The 11,661-nt window shown below is 40.2% G+C and overlaps 1 protein-coding gene across 11 annotated transcripts in view; it reads left to right on the top strand.

Annotated features, from left to right (window-relative positions):
• The first annotated feature begins 615 nt into the window (after positions 1–615).
• LOC110181206 (cyclic nucleotide-gated channel alpha-3) overlaps positions 616–11,661 on the top strand; it is a 69,492-nt gene continuing 58,446 nt past the window's right edge. For all 11 annotated transcript variants that reach the window (XM_086829021.1, XM_086829019.1, XM_086829020.1 and 8 more), the window contains exon 1: positions 616–2,111. The gene's annotated coding sequence lies outside the window, so the exon portion shown is untranslated. The remainder of the gene's footprint in view (positions 2,112–11,661) is intronic.

The following is an 11,661-nucleotide window of genomic DNA, read 5'->3' as shown; positions in this document are numbered from 1 at the left end:
GACATGACTAGGTACATAGATGCAGCTGTTGATGCTGATCAAAAATATATATGATTAATATGGTCGGAAACGACTCCTTCACTGTTGTGCAAACTTCTGACTAATTAATAGATGTATCGAATAAGTTAATTAATATTTATGGGGTCGAATGGTAATCACAATCACTATCACAATCGATGTAAGCACTGGGACGGCCGCGGAATTGAGTTGTCTTTTTGGGATTATCAATAAATCCTATCGAAATGTTATTTTCTGAATGTAATATGTATTTTAATTAAATTGCTTAACCGTCATGTTGGCCAGAAAAGTGTTAAGGCTTAGATATAATTTAAATTCGATTTTTTCTCACTATCAGCGAATTGTAATCGCAAACGTTTTGCGAAACACAACGAGTTATTAAAACGGTCTGTTCATTTTGGAGACTTTCGAGCGTTTCATTGTTGCGCCGCCTCAATTTCCCCCGCTCTCAGCCAGGACTTCGTCCGTTTAGCCGAGCACAGACGAACCCAAGAGAGCAGACAAAAAAAAAGGACTTAACCTTCGCCGCTTTGTGGATTTAAACTATGTGGACTTTGTGGGTCCAAATTCAAATGCGCGCGCAAGTTCAAAATATTCAGTTATTTCACGCAGCTTCACTTCATCTCGTCGGAGCTTCAGTCTGAGCTTGTGCGGTCCTGTGAACACAACGCGGCGGTATTACGGAACGGATAACGGGACTAAACCGAACGCTGGCTGTCAAATGTAGGAGAAAATTGCATGTGCCATTTAAGTGAGTTTCTGTGCGATTTGCTGGGCGGTTTTCATCGCCGTCAGCCGCCAGCTGGTTCCAGCGGGGCCAGAAAGCAAAAAATCATCGAATTTCTGGCCACGTGTTATATGGGCCGAAATTCAGTTCTTTGCGAAAGCAACGTTTATTATGCAAATTAACACAACAACAGCAACGGGGACCTGGGCCAGCATCCAATCTCCAAAAAACATATAAAAGAAAAGGAAACTCTGAAACTGGAAGCGCTCCTTAGCGATTCTTCTTCTGTGTTTTGTTGCTGCTCCTTCTGCTGCTTCTGCTGCACGCAGACAATGACAGAAATTTGTCATCACACACACACAGCCACATACGCACAGAGAGCGTAGAACAAAGGCAACGGGGAAAAAGATAAATATACGAAGGGAGTGCGAGCGGGAGAGTTGATGGGGCATGGGTGTGAGAAAGAGCAGAGCAGCAGCCGTCCGTCTCACTCACGCACTTGACTGAACATTAAACTCGCATTTTTTTATGTGAGCGCATGGAGATTTTAGAGGCCTGCTGGTTCTTACTGCTGCTCCTCCTGGTGGCCTCCTGCCATCCTTGCCGGTCGCCGCACATCGTCGGCATCTATATGGCTCCCCCTTCTCATCATCTGTAGAATCCGCATTCGGATACGCATCCGCATCCGCCATCCGCAATTTTTGACAGCTGTCAGCGTGTTTCGTACGGACGTGTGTGTGTGTGTGTGTGCTCTGTTTGTGTCGGTGTGTGGCTGGCACAGTTATTTCCACTTGGGCGGCAAGGTCAGCGCGTCATGCAAATTGAAAACTGCAAAAAACAAAGGCAAAGGCAGAGGCATGCCCAACTACAACGGCAAAATCAACGGTAGCCACAATAACAGCAGCAGCATCACCTACAACAGCAGCAGCAGCAGCAGCATCAACAACAACATCAGCCACGGCAACAACAACTAACGAAAATGTTTGAGAAATATGTCGCCACATATGTGCGCGCGTGTGAGCAAGTGAAATTAAAATTCCCGCATGCCTAATGAATTCGCCCCGCTCTTTCGCCGTCCCTCTCCCACAACCGTTATGTGTGTGCGAAAGCGAGTGCGTGTGCCTGTGTGTGTCCGTAAGTGTCGCTGACTTCGGAATGACAAAAACAACAAGAGCCACAACGATATAGCAGCTACAACTAAAACAATGGCTTGCTAAGCTGCTCGAGTGAGTGAAAAAAAAGAAGTAAAATAAGCAAGAAGGAAAGGAGAGCCAAAGAGCGAGCGCGAGAGAGAAAGAGAAAGAGCGTGAGAGAGGCAGAGGAGACAACGGAACGAAAGCAAAAGTGAAACTTGCAGCGAAGAAAGGTGAGTGAGAAGTTTCAAGAGATGCCCCCGAAAAAGTATTCTATAACAAACGAGAAACATCAACATTAATAAATCAATCGAAACATCAAGAGTTTTCCAGAATTTCAAGAATTATATTTATATGTTATAGTACCAAACTTGTAAAGATTTCGAGTTTCAAAGTTTGAATAACAAAAAATGCATATACGTAATGTGGTTATAATAATGCCCCAGAAGATATGCTACAAAAAGTTGAAAAACTCTTCGCTGGCTAATTTGTCCATAAAAAGTATTGTATGTTTTAAAGATAAATAAATTTGTAACATTAAAACTATTCTATTATTCTCATTTCTGTGATATATTCTTCAATCAGTCTTGTCTTGTTATTACGTATACGTAATAAAAGTGAGAAATGAATTAATTTTCTGATTTATTTATTATCCTACTCCTTAATTCGGGCCAATTATATAACCATGTAACCCTCACTGAATTGCGGTAATTTCTCTCCTCCATCTTGCAACTGACATCAACTATTTCCCCATTCATCACAACCAAAAGTTGAAAGTGCAAAACCCACAAACAAACACATATTCACTCACACACACAAAAATGCAAATTTAGTCAAATCAAAGTGCAATTGTGGCTGCCACACACACAAACAAAGAAACAAAGCCAACACACAAGTAAAACTTTAATAATATGAATAAATGGAATATGTTGCCATAATCTAAAGGATGAGTAGATTTATGCATTATCTGGACTTCAGTAAGTTTCTAAGCATTCTAAAAGAAATCGACATCATGTTGACAAAATATCAAAAGCATTCTACACAAGAAAAAAATATGGCAATTTCGAAGCAACCATTAATTTGACAGCACTGTTAGAGGATGCAAAATGAAAAAATCTAGGATCCTATTAAATATAATAAGAAAAAACCTAAAATCCTCCATATTTTCTTATCATTTTAGGCCAAATAGTAGTTTATTTACCGATTGCTCAATATTATTTGAAATAATCCCGAATTGATGACCAATTTTTTTGTTAATATTTTCCACGTTTGTCTCACTAAAGGAACAAGAAAAAAGAAAAGTTTATCGATTACAAGTTATGGTCTTATGGTTTCCAAACTCCCTCTCTCTCTTTTTCTGAATATACAATATATAGAAATAAAGTCATTACCATCTGGGGCGAGGACTCCGACTGGGGCCGGGGGTCCCCCCGAAAAAGGAAAACCAATTAAAATTATTTGTGGCGTCAAAGGCGAATGGCAAAGAATGCGGTGAGGCGAAATGGAAACGAAGCGAAATGGAAACGAAACGAAATGAAATGGAGAGATGTGAATGGGCCCTCAGCTTCATCGTAAATAATGCGGGCATTAGAAAGGACTCTTGTAGCACCCACCACCACCACCCAGCATCACTCGACACCGGGTGTCCTTCGCTGCCACTGCCTCCTCCGTCTCTGCCGCCTGCTGACTGTTTTGTGAGCCAACTTCTTTTTGGTCCATTGCAGCGGGGCATAAAAATGTTAATTTATGTTCGCTGCGCCTCACAGTTTGCATACTTGCTGCTGGTCCTGGGTGCTCATTTTCGTTTCGGGCAACAATTTTTCGTTGAACACATAAAAAAGATTTCTGTGCTTCGAGTTTTTCTCTTTTTTATTTATATTTTTTTTACATTTTTTTTCGGCAGATAAACTGTTTTTCTCCTTTGGTGTTGCCATTGCTGGCTGCTTTAAATGGAACGTGACTGTGTCCCGAAATATGCGAAACAGTTGCCAGCCAGGCCCCGGGTTTTCCGGTGTTTCCCCCCTTTGGGGTCCAAATCCGAATCCGACTCCGAATCCAACGAATTTCTAACAGAGTAGAGTTATAGAGAGACGACGAATGGATACTTTAGCTGCAGCACAATTAACAAGCTGGCATTAATGTGGAAAAAAGGATTCCACGCCGATTTTCCTGCGATTCTCGGGGGCAAGATTGCAAGGCATGCGTGCGTGAACATTTAATTAAAGCGACTTATTAAGTATGTAAATTTCCGCAAATGATTAATTTGCATATTTATGAGACTAAAATGAGCAGGATACAGGGGGGTGAGGTAGCGTCAGACAACTAAAACGACAACAACAAAAGACGTCGGCAACTGTCAATAATAATCAGGCAGGAACGTGAAGAGGGGATGGTTTAGATGGTATGGTAGAAGGGGTTTAGATAGCCAACAACAGGCGGGGGAGGAGGGATGGCAAAACAACGACGGCTGTAATAACAATTTGAAATTGAAATTATGAATTTAACATGACAGCAAACGATGCGCGCAAGTTTTATGGCTTTTAACTGCAGCTTAAGGAGTTTACTTACGCCGGCTAATTATGCGTAAGACGAAACGCGACAAAACATCAAGAGAGAACATCATCTTGGAGGGTGGATTTGCCTTGGAGATGGCAAAAATCAGGCAGCTGCTGCTCAATTTCAAAAAATGTATCCCTGCTAAAGATTCCAAGACAATTTAAGCATATACAAATAGTAAAAGATATCAAATTAAGTTATTTAAAGTTTTTTAGGATGTTTTTTGCTTCATATCCTACAGTTTCCAGTAAAAAAAAAACTAAGTCTAATTTTAATTGATTTCAATCTCATTTTTTCTGATGCCTGCCAAAGTTTCCCAAAAGCGTATCAATCATCTCACGGAAGAGTTTCGGTTCTACCACCCGCCAAGTACCTGGCTGTTTTGGCCAAAACACTCTCCTGTGGCCACTAATTAATCATAGAGCAGTGGCAACGCACTTGCGCTGCCCTCCTCGTCGTCGTATTCCAATTAAGTGCATTTCTTCGTTTCCACCTTTTCCCCAGCTACACCTTTATTGCGTCTCTAAGCACTGAGAAAAATATGCTAAAAATTTAAAGCCTTAAAGCCTTGTTTGTTATAGGCAAACATTAATAAATAAAGTCGTTCAAACATAAAATGTAAGTTCTATTCTTTTAAAAAGGATATTTAAGTGCATCCCTCTAAGAACATTTTCCCACTACATTTTGTATTTCGCTCAGTGTACGAGCTGTGTTGCGACGTGCTCCAATTAGCGTGGATGGCCACGTTGGAGCAGCCCCTTCCTGCCCTTGCCATTTCCCCTTCATCAGCCACTGAAAAGCAGGTACTCAACGCCCTGACCATGTCAACTGGTTTCTCCATTCCGGTCCCAAAAATTCCGTACCTATGAAATACCCAGAAACACATACACATACAAACACACCAGAAAGAGTGGCCGCTTTGCGTGTCAATCAATGGCAATAACGAAAAACAGCACCAAACGAGTGAGTTGCTTTCCGATGTTGCCTCCCGTTGGCCACTAATTCTTATTGGACGTCACACTCGACAGCATTTCACAATTTTCCCATCAGTTTTTCCACCATTTTCGCACTTTAAGCCTCTTACGCAACCTTCTGTGTGTGTGTGTGTATATGTCTGGCGTTGCCTAATTAAAATTCCCCCCAAACCTCACTTTCCGGTTCCTCGCCATCAACATCCACATCAACATCGCCATCGCCAACGTCCTCGTCATCATTCTGCGATTCTGTGAAAGTCAACAATTTTTAATTTGCCAAACAAACTGTATATAATTAATTAAAGTTTAACGTGGGCGTCACAAATGAAAAAGTAGCCTTATAAGTGCCTTCCCCTTCTCCATTGCCCCCCTTTCCTTTTTTACCAAACAGCGGAACCCTTCCATATCTTTCAACAATGTTCCTCCGTCGGTTGTTGTTGTTGTTGCCTGCTGCTGCTTCTGCATTCTCATTTTGTTTTAATATGCAAAGTCAACAACATTCTGTGTCAGCCGAAGGGCAAAATCAACAGGACTATACTATGTGATGGGTGGAGTGTACCAGAGAAGGATGCGGAAGGCAGGAAGCAGCAGGCAGGAGGCAGGAGGCAGGAGGCAGGAGGCGCAGGCGGAACAGTTGACTGCCCAGTGGCCGCATTAGCCAAAGGAGACGAAACGAGACTCGTGAGGATGGATGTCAACTGGCCAACTGACCAGTCTAATGGACCAGATGCGTCTCTGTGTGCACACAGAGCGAAAACTAGGACATTCTTAGAGTAGTTACATTTTGAAAAATGTTACTTGGAACAAGTTAAACATTACTTTCAGGGAAATATACGATTTAGCATCGATATTATGATTGTTTCCTTATAATTCCTATTGGGTTATTTCAATTTGTTGTTGTTTTTTTTTACAATACAATACAATAAATAATACAATTAAGTTATTGTGCATCCAAGCCAGTATTTACGCATTAATTTAATGGGTCTTATGAATAGTAAATATTAAATAGTCAACTAAATAGTTTGCTATAATTCGGAACTAGTGTTTCCGTAATTTCAATGTTATTTTTAATATGCAAGCATATTTAAAACTTCAAATTTAAATTTCTTCTCGAATTTTTGTTATTTTGCTTATTAAAACTATGAGTAAATTCACATCCTAGGGCTCTTTTTCACTATATTTTTCTCTGTGCAGTTTATGTGTGTGATTGTTATTTCGGGAGAAATATGCGTAGAGAAATGTAGATAGATGCAATTGCCATAATTGGGGCCTGGAAACCATGTGTACAGGTGTAAACAGGCATGAAATCCCTTATACTACAAAGCAAGGGTTTTAGCTTTAAACAAAACTATAGTTTCGGTCTCTTAGTTCACCATTTTTAACTCAATGGGGAACTCTTATCAAATACATTCGTATTATTTATTCAAGTAGTTACTTGTGTTCAAGACACCTTTATAAAATTTAATTTTAGTGTTTCTGTTTGTTTGTAGAAACCTTAGAGTCAAATTAAAAGTCTTGGGTTTGGCTAATGAAATAGTATAAATTGTATCTTTGCACATGGTTTGAGCTTTTGGTAATAATTCTTGACCTCAATTTCAGATATTTACGTCAGAATGAATTGTTGGGAATACATTCACGCCTTTTGCTGCTCAAGTGATTTGCATTCATTCAATTGCGTTGAATTGAAAATTGAATTTACCGCAAAATTTGCTTAATCTTACACACGCACACACACACACACCCCGCACACCCCGTAAACTGGGAAATGCAATTTCCTAGGAGTGTGGCTTTCGACTGGGAGGCAGTTTTGGGGGTGTTTTGTGTTGGGCGGTTTTCGTGGGTGGCCATATGGCAATTGCATCTGAGTTGGGTTCGTGTCATTGACGGTTTGGCGTCAATCAGTTGTCGTTATCATTGGCATTGTTCTGCCAATGATGTTTTTGTTTTTGTCAATTTGTCCCCAGCGATGCATCTGTACGTACACATGTATATCATGTATTTGCATTTGTATCTTCGACTGCATTATGACAAAGACAATATGTAAATAAGCTTTTAATTGGTTTGTAATTATTATTACTGCGGCTATTGTGCTGTTGCCCATTTGTTGTTGATTTCAAGTGGTCGTAGGTATGCCCTCAGGCATGAAAATAACCCTTGAATATTGGTTTATTAATTTGTGTATTAATTATAACCAAAAAACGAATCGAAACGTTTATATTTGCACGTTAATTATATAATGCTTGATTTACTTGTATTTTTAGTGCGGTTGAATGGCCTTTAACCAAAAATGTATGTTATTATTGGATTAAGGGAATGACCCTTTTATCGAAAATAATTATCTCATTTATTTTATAGTAATTGTGGAGCTTAAGGTGCCCACAACGAATGCAAATTTCGCAGCAATTTGGCTTAATAAAATATTATATCGTATTTTAATTATATAAATATATTTATTTCACATATTATCAGCTTATTCTTGGCAATAAACCGTCTCTCGATTAATTATAAGACTTCAATTTGCAGTATGATGCGACACAAATATTAATTTATTTTTGTCAAAGGTACATAAAAGTTGATAGACATTAATTAATGTTTTTATCGCCAAACAGAAGCCATTAAGAATGCATCTTACCCCAAAAAGCTTAAAAATGTATAAGCCGCAGAGCACAACTTTATCGATCATTTCGGACCAACAATATTCTTGTGCCAATCTTGGGGTACATTTTTTGTTCGTTTTTGTTTTTTTTTTGTTCGAAAAGCTCGTTACGCAGTTTGGGTCATTAATTTCTTCCCGCTCACACACACACACACACACGCATAAATTTGCAATTAAATGGGGGAATGATGGCGGCAGCAGCTCAGGAAGCAATGAAAAAAATTGTTGCCTACTTTGGCGGGCACTTATCAGAGGCGGCTTTCGACTCGCCGCCAGATCGCGATTCGTTTTGCGACATTTGCCATTTGCGATTGCGATTGCTACCGCCATTCCCATTGCCATTTGAATTTGTTTGCGGTCGACGTGAGGCTCGTAAAAAAGGCAAAAAACGCATAAAATGCAAAAAGCAAAAGCTGCGTAAAATTGAGCTTAGAACATGGACCGCGACAGGGAGGGGTGATGGGGAGAAAACAAATCAAATCACGTGCAGTTTGAAAGTTTGAAAAACTCTGAAGCTAAAATGCTTGCATGTGTGTGTGCGGTCCTGATGTAGATAGAGGAGAGCCAAGAGCCTGTCCTTTCAGACTCTCCGTTTTTCTGGCTTTCTGCTTTCCCGACTTTCCACCAACTCTCGGCAGCTGTGTGACGCACACAGGACACTGCGGGCCCTGAACTGAACTTTGGAAAACTGGTTGGTTTCGTTGGCCTCAATGCAATCACAATAAAAACCGCACGCATACGCACAATTTTCATTATAATAAAACTGCGCATAAATATCTAAATGAGCAATAAAAATGTTTTATGTGCAATGCGACGGCGACGATTCTACGACTCTACGGCATCGACACCGCCTATGAAGTGGGAGAAAAGCATAAAATCAGCAGCGGCAGCTGCCAGGACCACAGGAAAAAGGATATGTCAGATAGTAAAGGACACTCACCCACACACCCACACACACACACACATACGGCTGTGATTGGCAGACAGCTTTCCCAGATATCGAACGAGAGCCCCAAAAACTTGACCTTACTCCAACTTTGACTCTGACACTTTTCACTCGATATGCGTTTCGTAATTTACAACACAAATACCCATTGGCTATATCCAACATACCTTTGAGTAAATATTAGGGTGTATATGGTTGAAAAATGAATGTAAACTGAATAAATATAAGAGATATAAAGCAATGAGAAGGATTTTGCATGCTTAAAACCATTTTAAAGAATGACTTTTGGCTTTAAATATGAAATCTACAGATATAAAATGTATCTTTTCCTGTGAGAATTAACACTGGCACACCCTACTTAACATATTTGCATGAAAATTCCCGAATTTTTCGGCCGTGTCATAAAGTTTTTAAAAGCAATGACAGCCAAAACAAACTGTCTGGGCCAGCAGCACCAGCACCAGCATGGGGATCGATTGTGAATACTGAGGCATTACATATGCCTGAAATATTTAAAAGCATCTGCGTGTGAAGGGTGGCCGTGTGTGTGGCACTATAATAAAAACAAAATATTAAAATGTCGAATAATATTTCCTTTTAGCTGATAGAAATAAACATTTTTAGAGTGTGCTCACATGAACGATAAAATGGCAGTCGAACTGCCAAAAAGCAAATTGACAGGCGACCAACGATGAAATTGATGCAAATAGTTGTCTCCGCATTTTATAATAAAAATCCATGCATACCAGATTTCGTTGTAGGTTGAAAAGGCTTTAAAGGTAAATATTTATACACGATATGCAACAACATGTCTGATCTGTGTGCAGTATCTTAACTTTCATCGGACTCATTTTCACTCGTTTTCCCGTCTCAATTTTCAGCTCTTTTGGAATTTCGAATATATATAAATGCCATTAAATGCTATTACTCTGGTCATTCCCTTTGTGCATATAGTATATAAATATATATCTCCATGCTGTGTGAGATGAAATTTTTGCCAACGCTTAATTTGCCAGCCTTTGTGCGTGTGAAGTAAATTGCCAGACAGTTGATTAATGCATTTTATGGACAGGTGCCATGCGGCAGCCTCCAAATGAAACGGATTACTTAATGACCGCGTCGACTACGGGGCGTATGCGCAATGTTAATGAAATTTCATACAAGTACATGTATGCATGCTATGGATATATGTATATACATATATATAGAGTCTGGTTTTAAAACAAAAATGTTAATTTGCATTGCAATAAGAAACTTGTAAGCGCACTCCCAAGCAAACTGCACAACAATGCCAACAAATTGAGATGTCAGTAAGGGGGAGGGTGTGTATGTGTGTACTCGTTGTATTAAAACAATTTGCTCTTTGTGTGCGAGCAGCGGAAAAGCATTGGCATGGCGATGGTCGGAGGTTGGAGGTCGGAGGTCGACGGCGGTTGGACAGACTGCTGCGAGGCGCGCTAAATAACTGAAGGAAACGCTGGCCCATGGCAGTCGTCATAGGCAGTGCGGCCTGTCAGTTGCAGGCGGCCTGTTGTCGCAGTTGTTGTTGCCCGGCGGCCATGTAAAAATATGGCACACGTTGCGTATACGTCACAAGCACGCACACATGCACAAGCAGCAAGCAAAAACAACATACACAGAGCGAAAACAAAAGCAGAGAAATCAAATACATATTCATAGAGACAATAATCTAGCACTGAGTATAAATAGAAAGGAAATTTATTAAAAGCTGTACAAGTTTTAAAATTAATAGATAGTTCTATATATGAAATTTGCATTATATTCATTTCTTTACCTTTCGATTAGTGAAGTTTCTTGCAGTGCATGTACAGCCGAGATGTGAAAAATGTTGGCAGCTCCGGGGGAAATTGAGAAACTGACGGGGGAGCCCAGAGCTCAGAGCCCAGAGAATGAAAATGGAAAACAGAAGCAGCAGCAGCATCAGCGTCAGAAGAGGAAATGTCCTGAGTGAATGAGTCCGTTTTGGGGTGAGTGTATGTGTGTGTGTGTGTGTGCGAGTGCTCGTGTATGTTTAAGTGTGCCTGGGTGTGCGTATTTTGAGGGGCAAAAGGAAGGCACTGATGTGGTGTGTGGAATACGTAGGTGGGCCAACGACATGAGCCGTGACGTTAGGCTCATTTATTTATTATTTCCTCAGATTGAAGCACTATCAATAACCAAGTGCAAACAAGGCGAGAAGAATCCAACACAACCACACACACACACACAAGCGCTGATTCTGACTCTGTGAATTTGTGGGGAGCATCAGCTGGATGCTTCGGGAAAACGTATTTTGGGGTTTGGGTTTATCAACTTTACAGCCTAACTGGTGGTACGGCTTGTTTATAGATCCATTCTGGGCCAATCTGAGAGCATCTGGAGACGCATAAACATGGATATTCGGTTAACAACTTGATTGAGTTCCGCTTGGCCTCAGTTTTCAGATACTTTTCCCCCTTTAATATTTGGTCATATTCATATGAGATGACTTTAAAGTTCAGTCAGTGAAAATGTATACCGAAAAAGAAATAGCAAACAAGAAATTTTATAAAACGCTTAGAAATTGAACCGGAAATTAAGGCCAGGACTGTAAAAATATGATACTTGAGAGCAAAAGCCTGAACTTGTAATTATCATTTGTAATTTGATGA

This window comes from Drosophila serrata, unplaced genomic scaffold (genome assembly GCF_035046125.1).
Source record: "Drosophila serrata isolate PLE 108 unplaced genomic scaffold, ASM3504612v1 contig_184, whole genome shotgun sequence".
Classification (NCBI taxonomy): domain Eukaryota; kingdom Metazoa; phylum Arthropoda; class Insecta; order Diptera; family Drosophilidae; genus Drosophila; species Drosophila serrata.
This window is presented reverse-complemented; position numbering and strand designations above follow the sequence as displayed.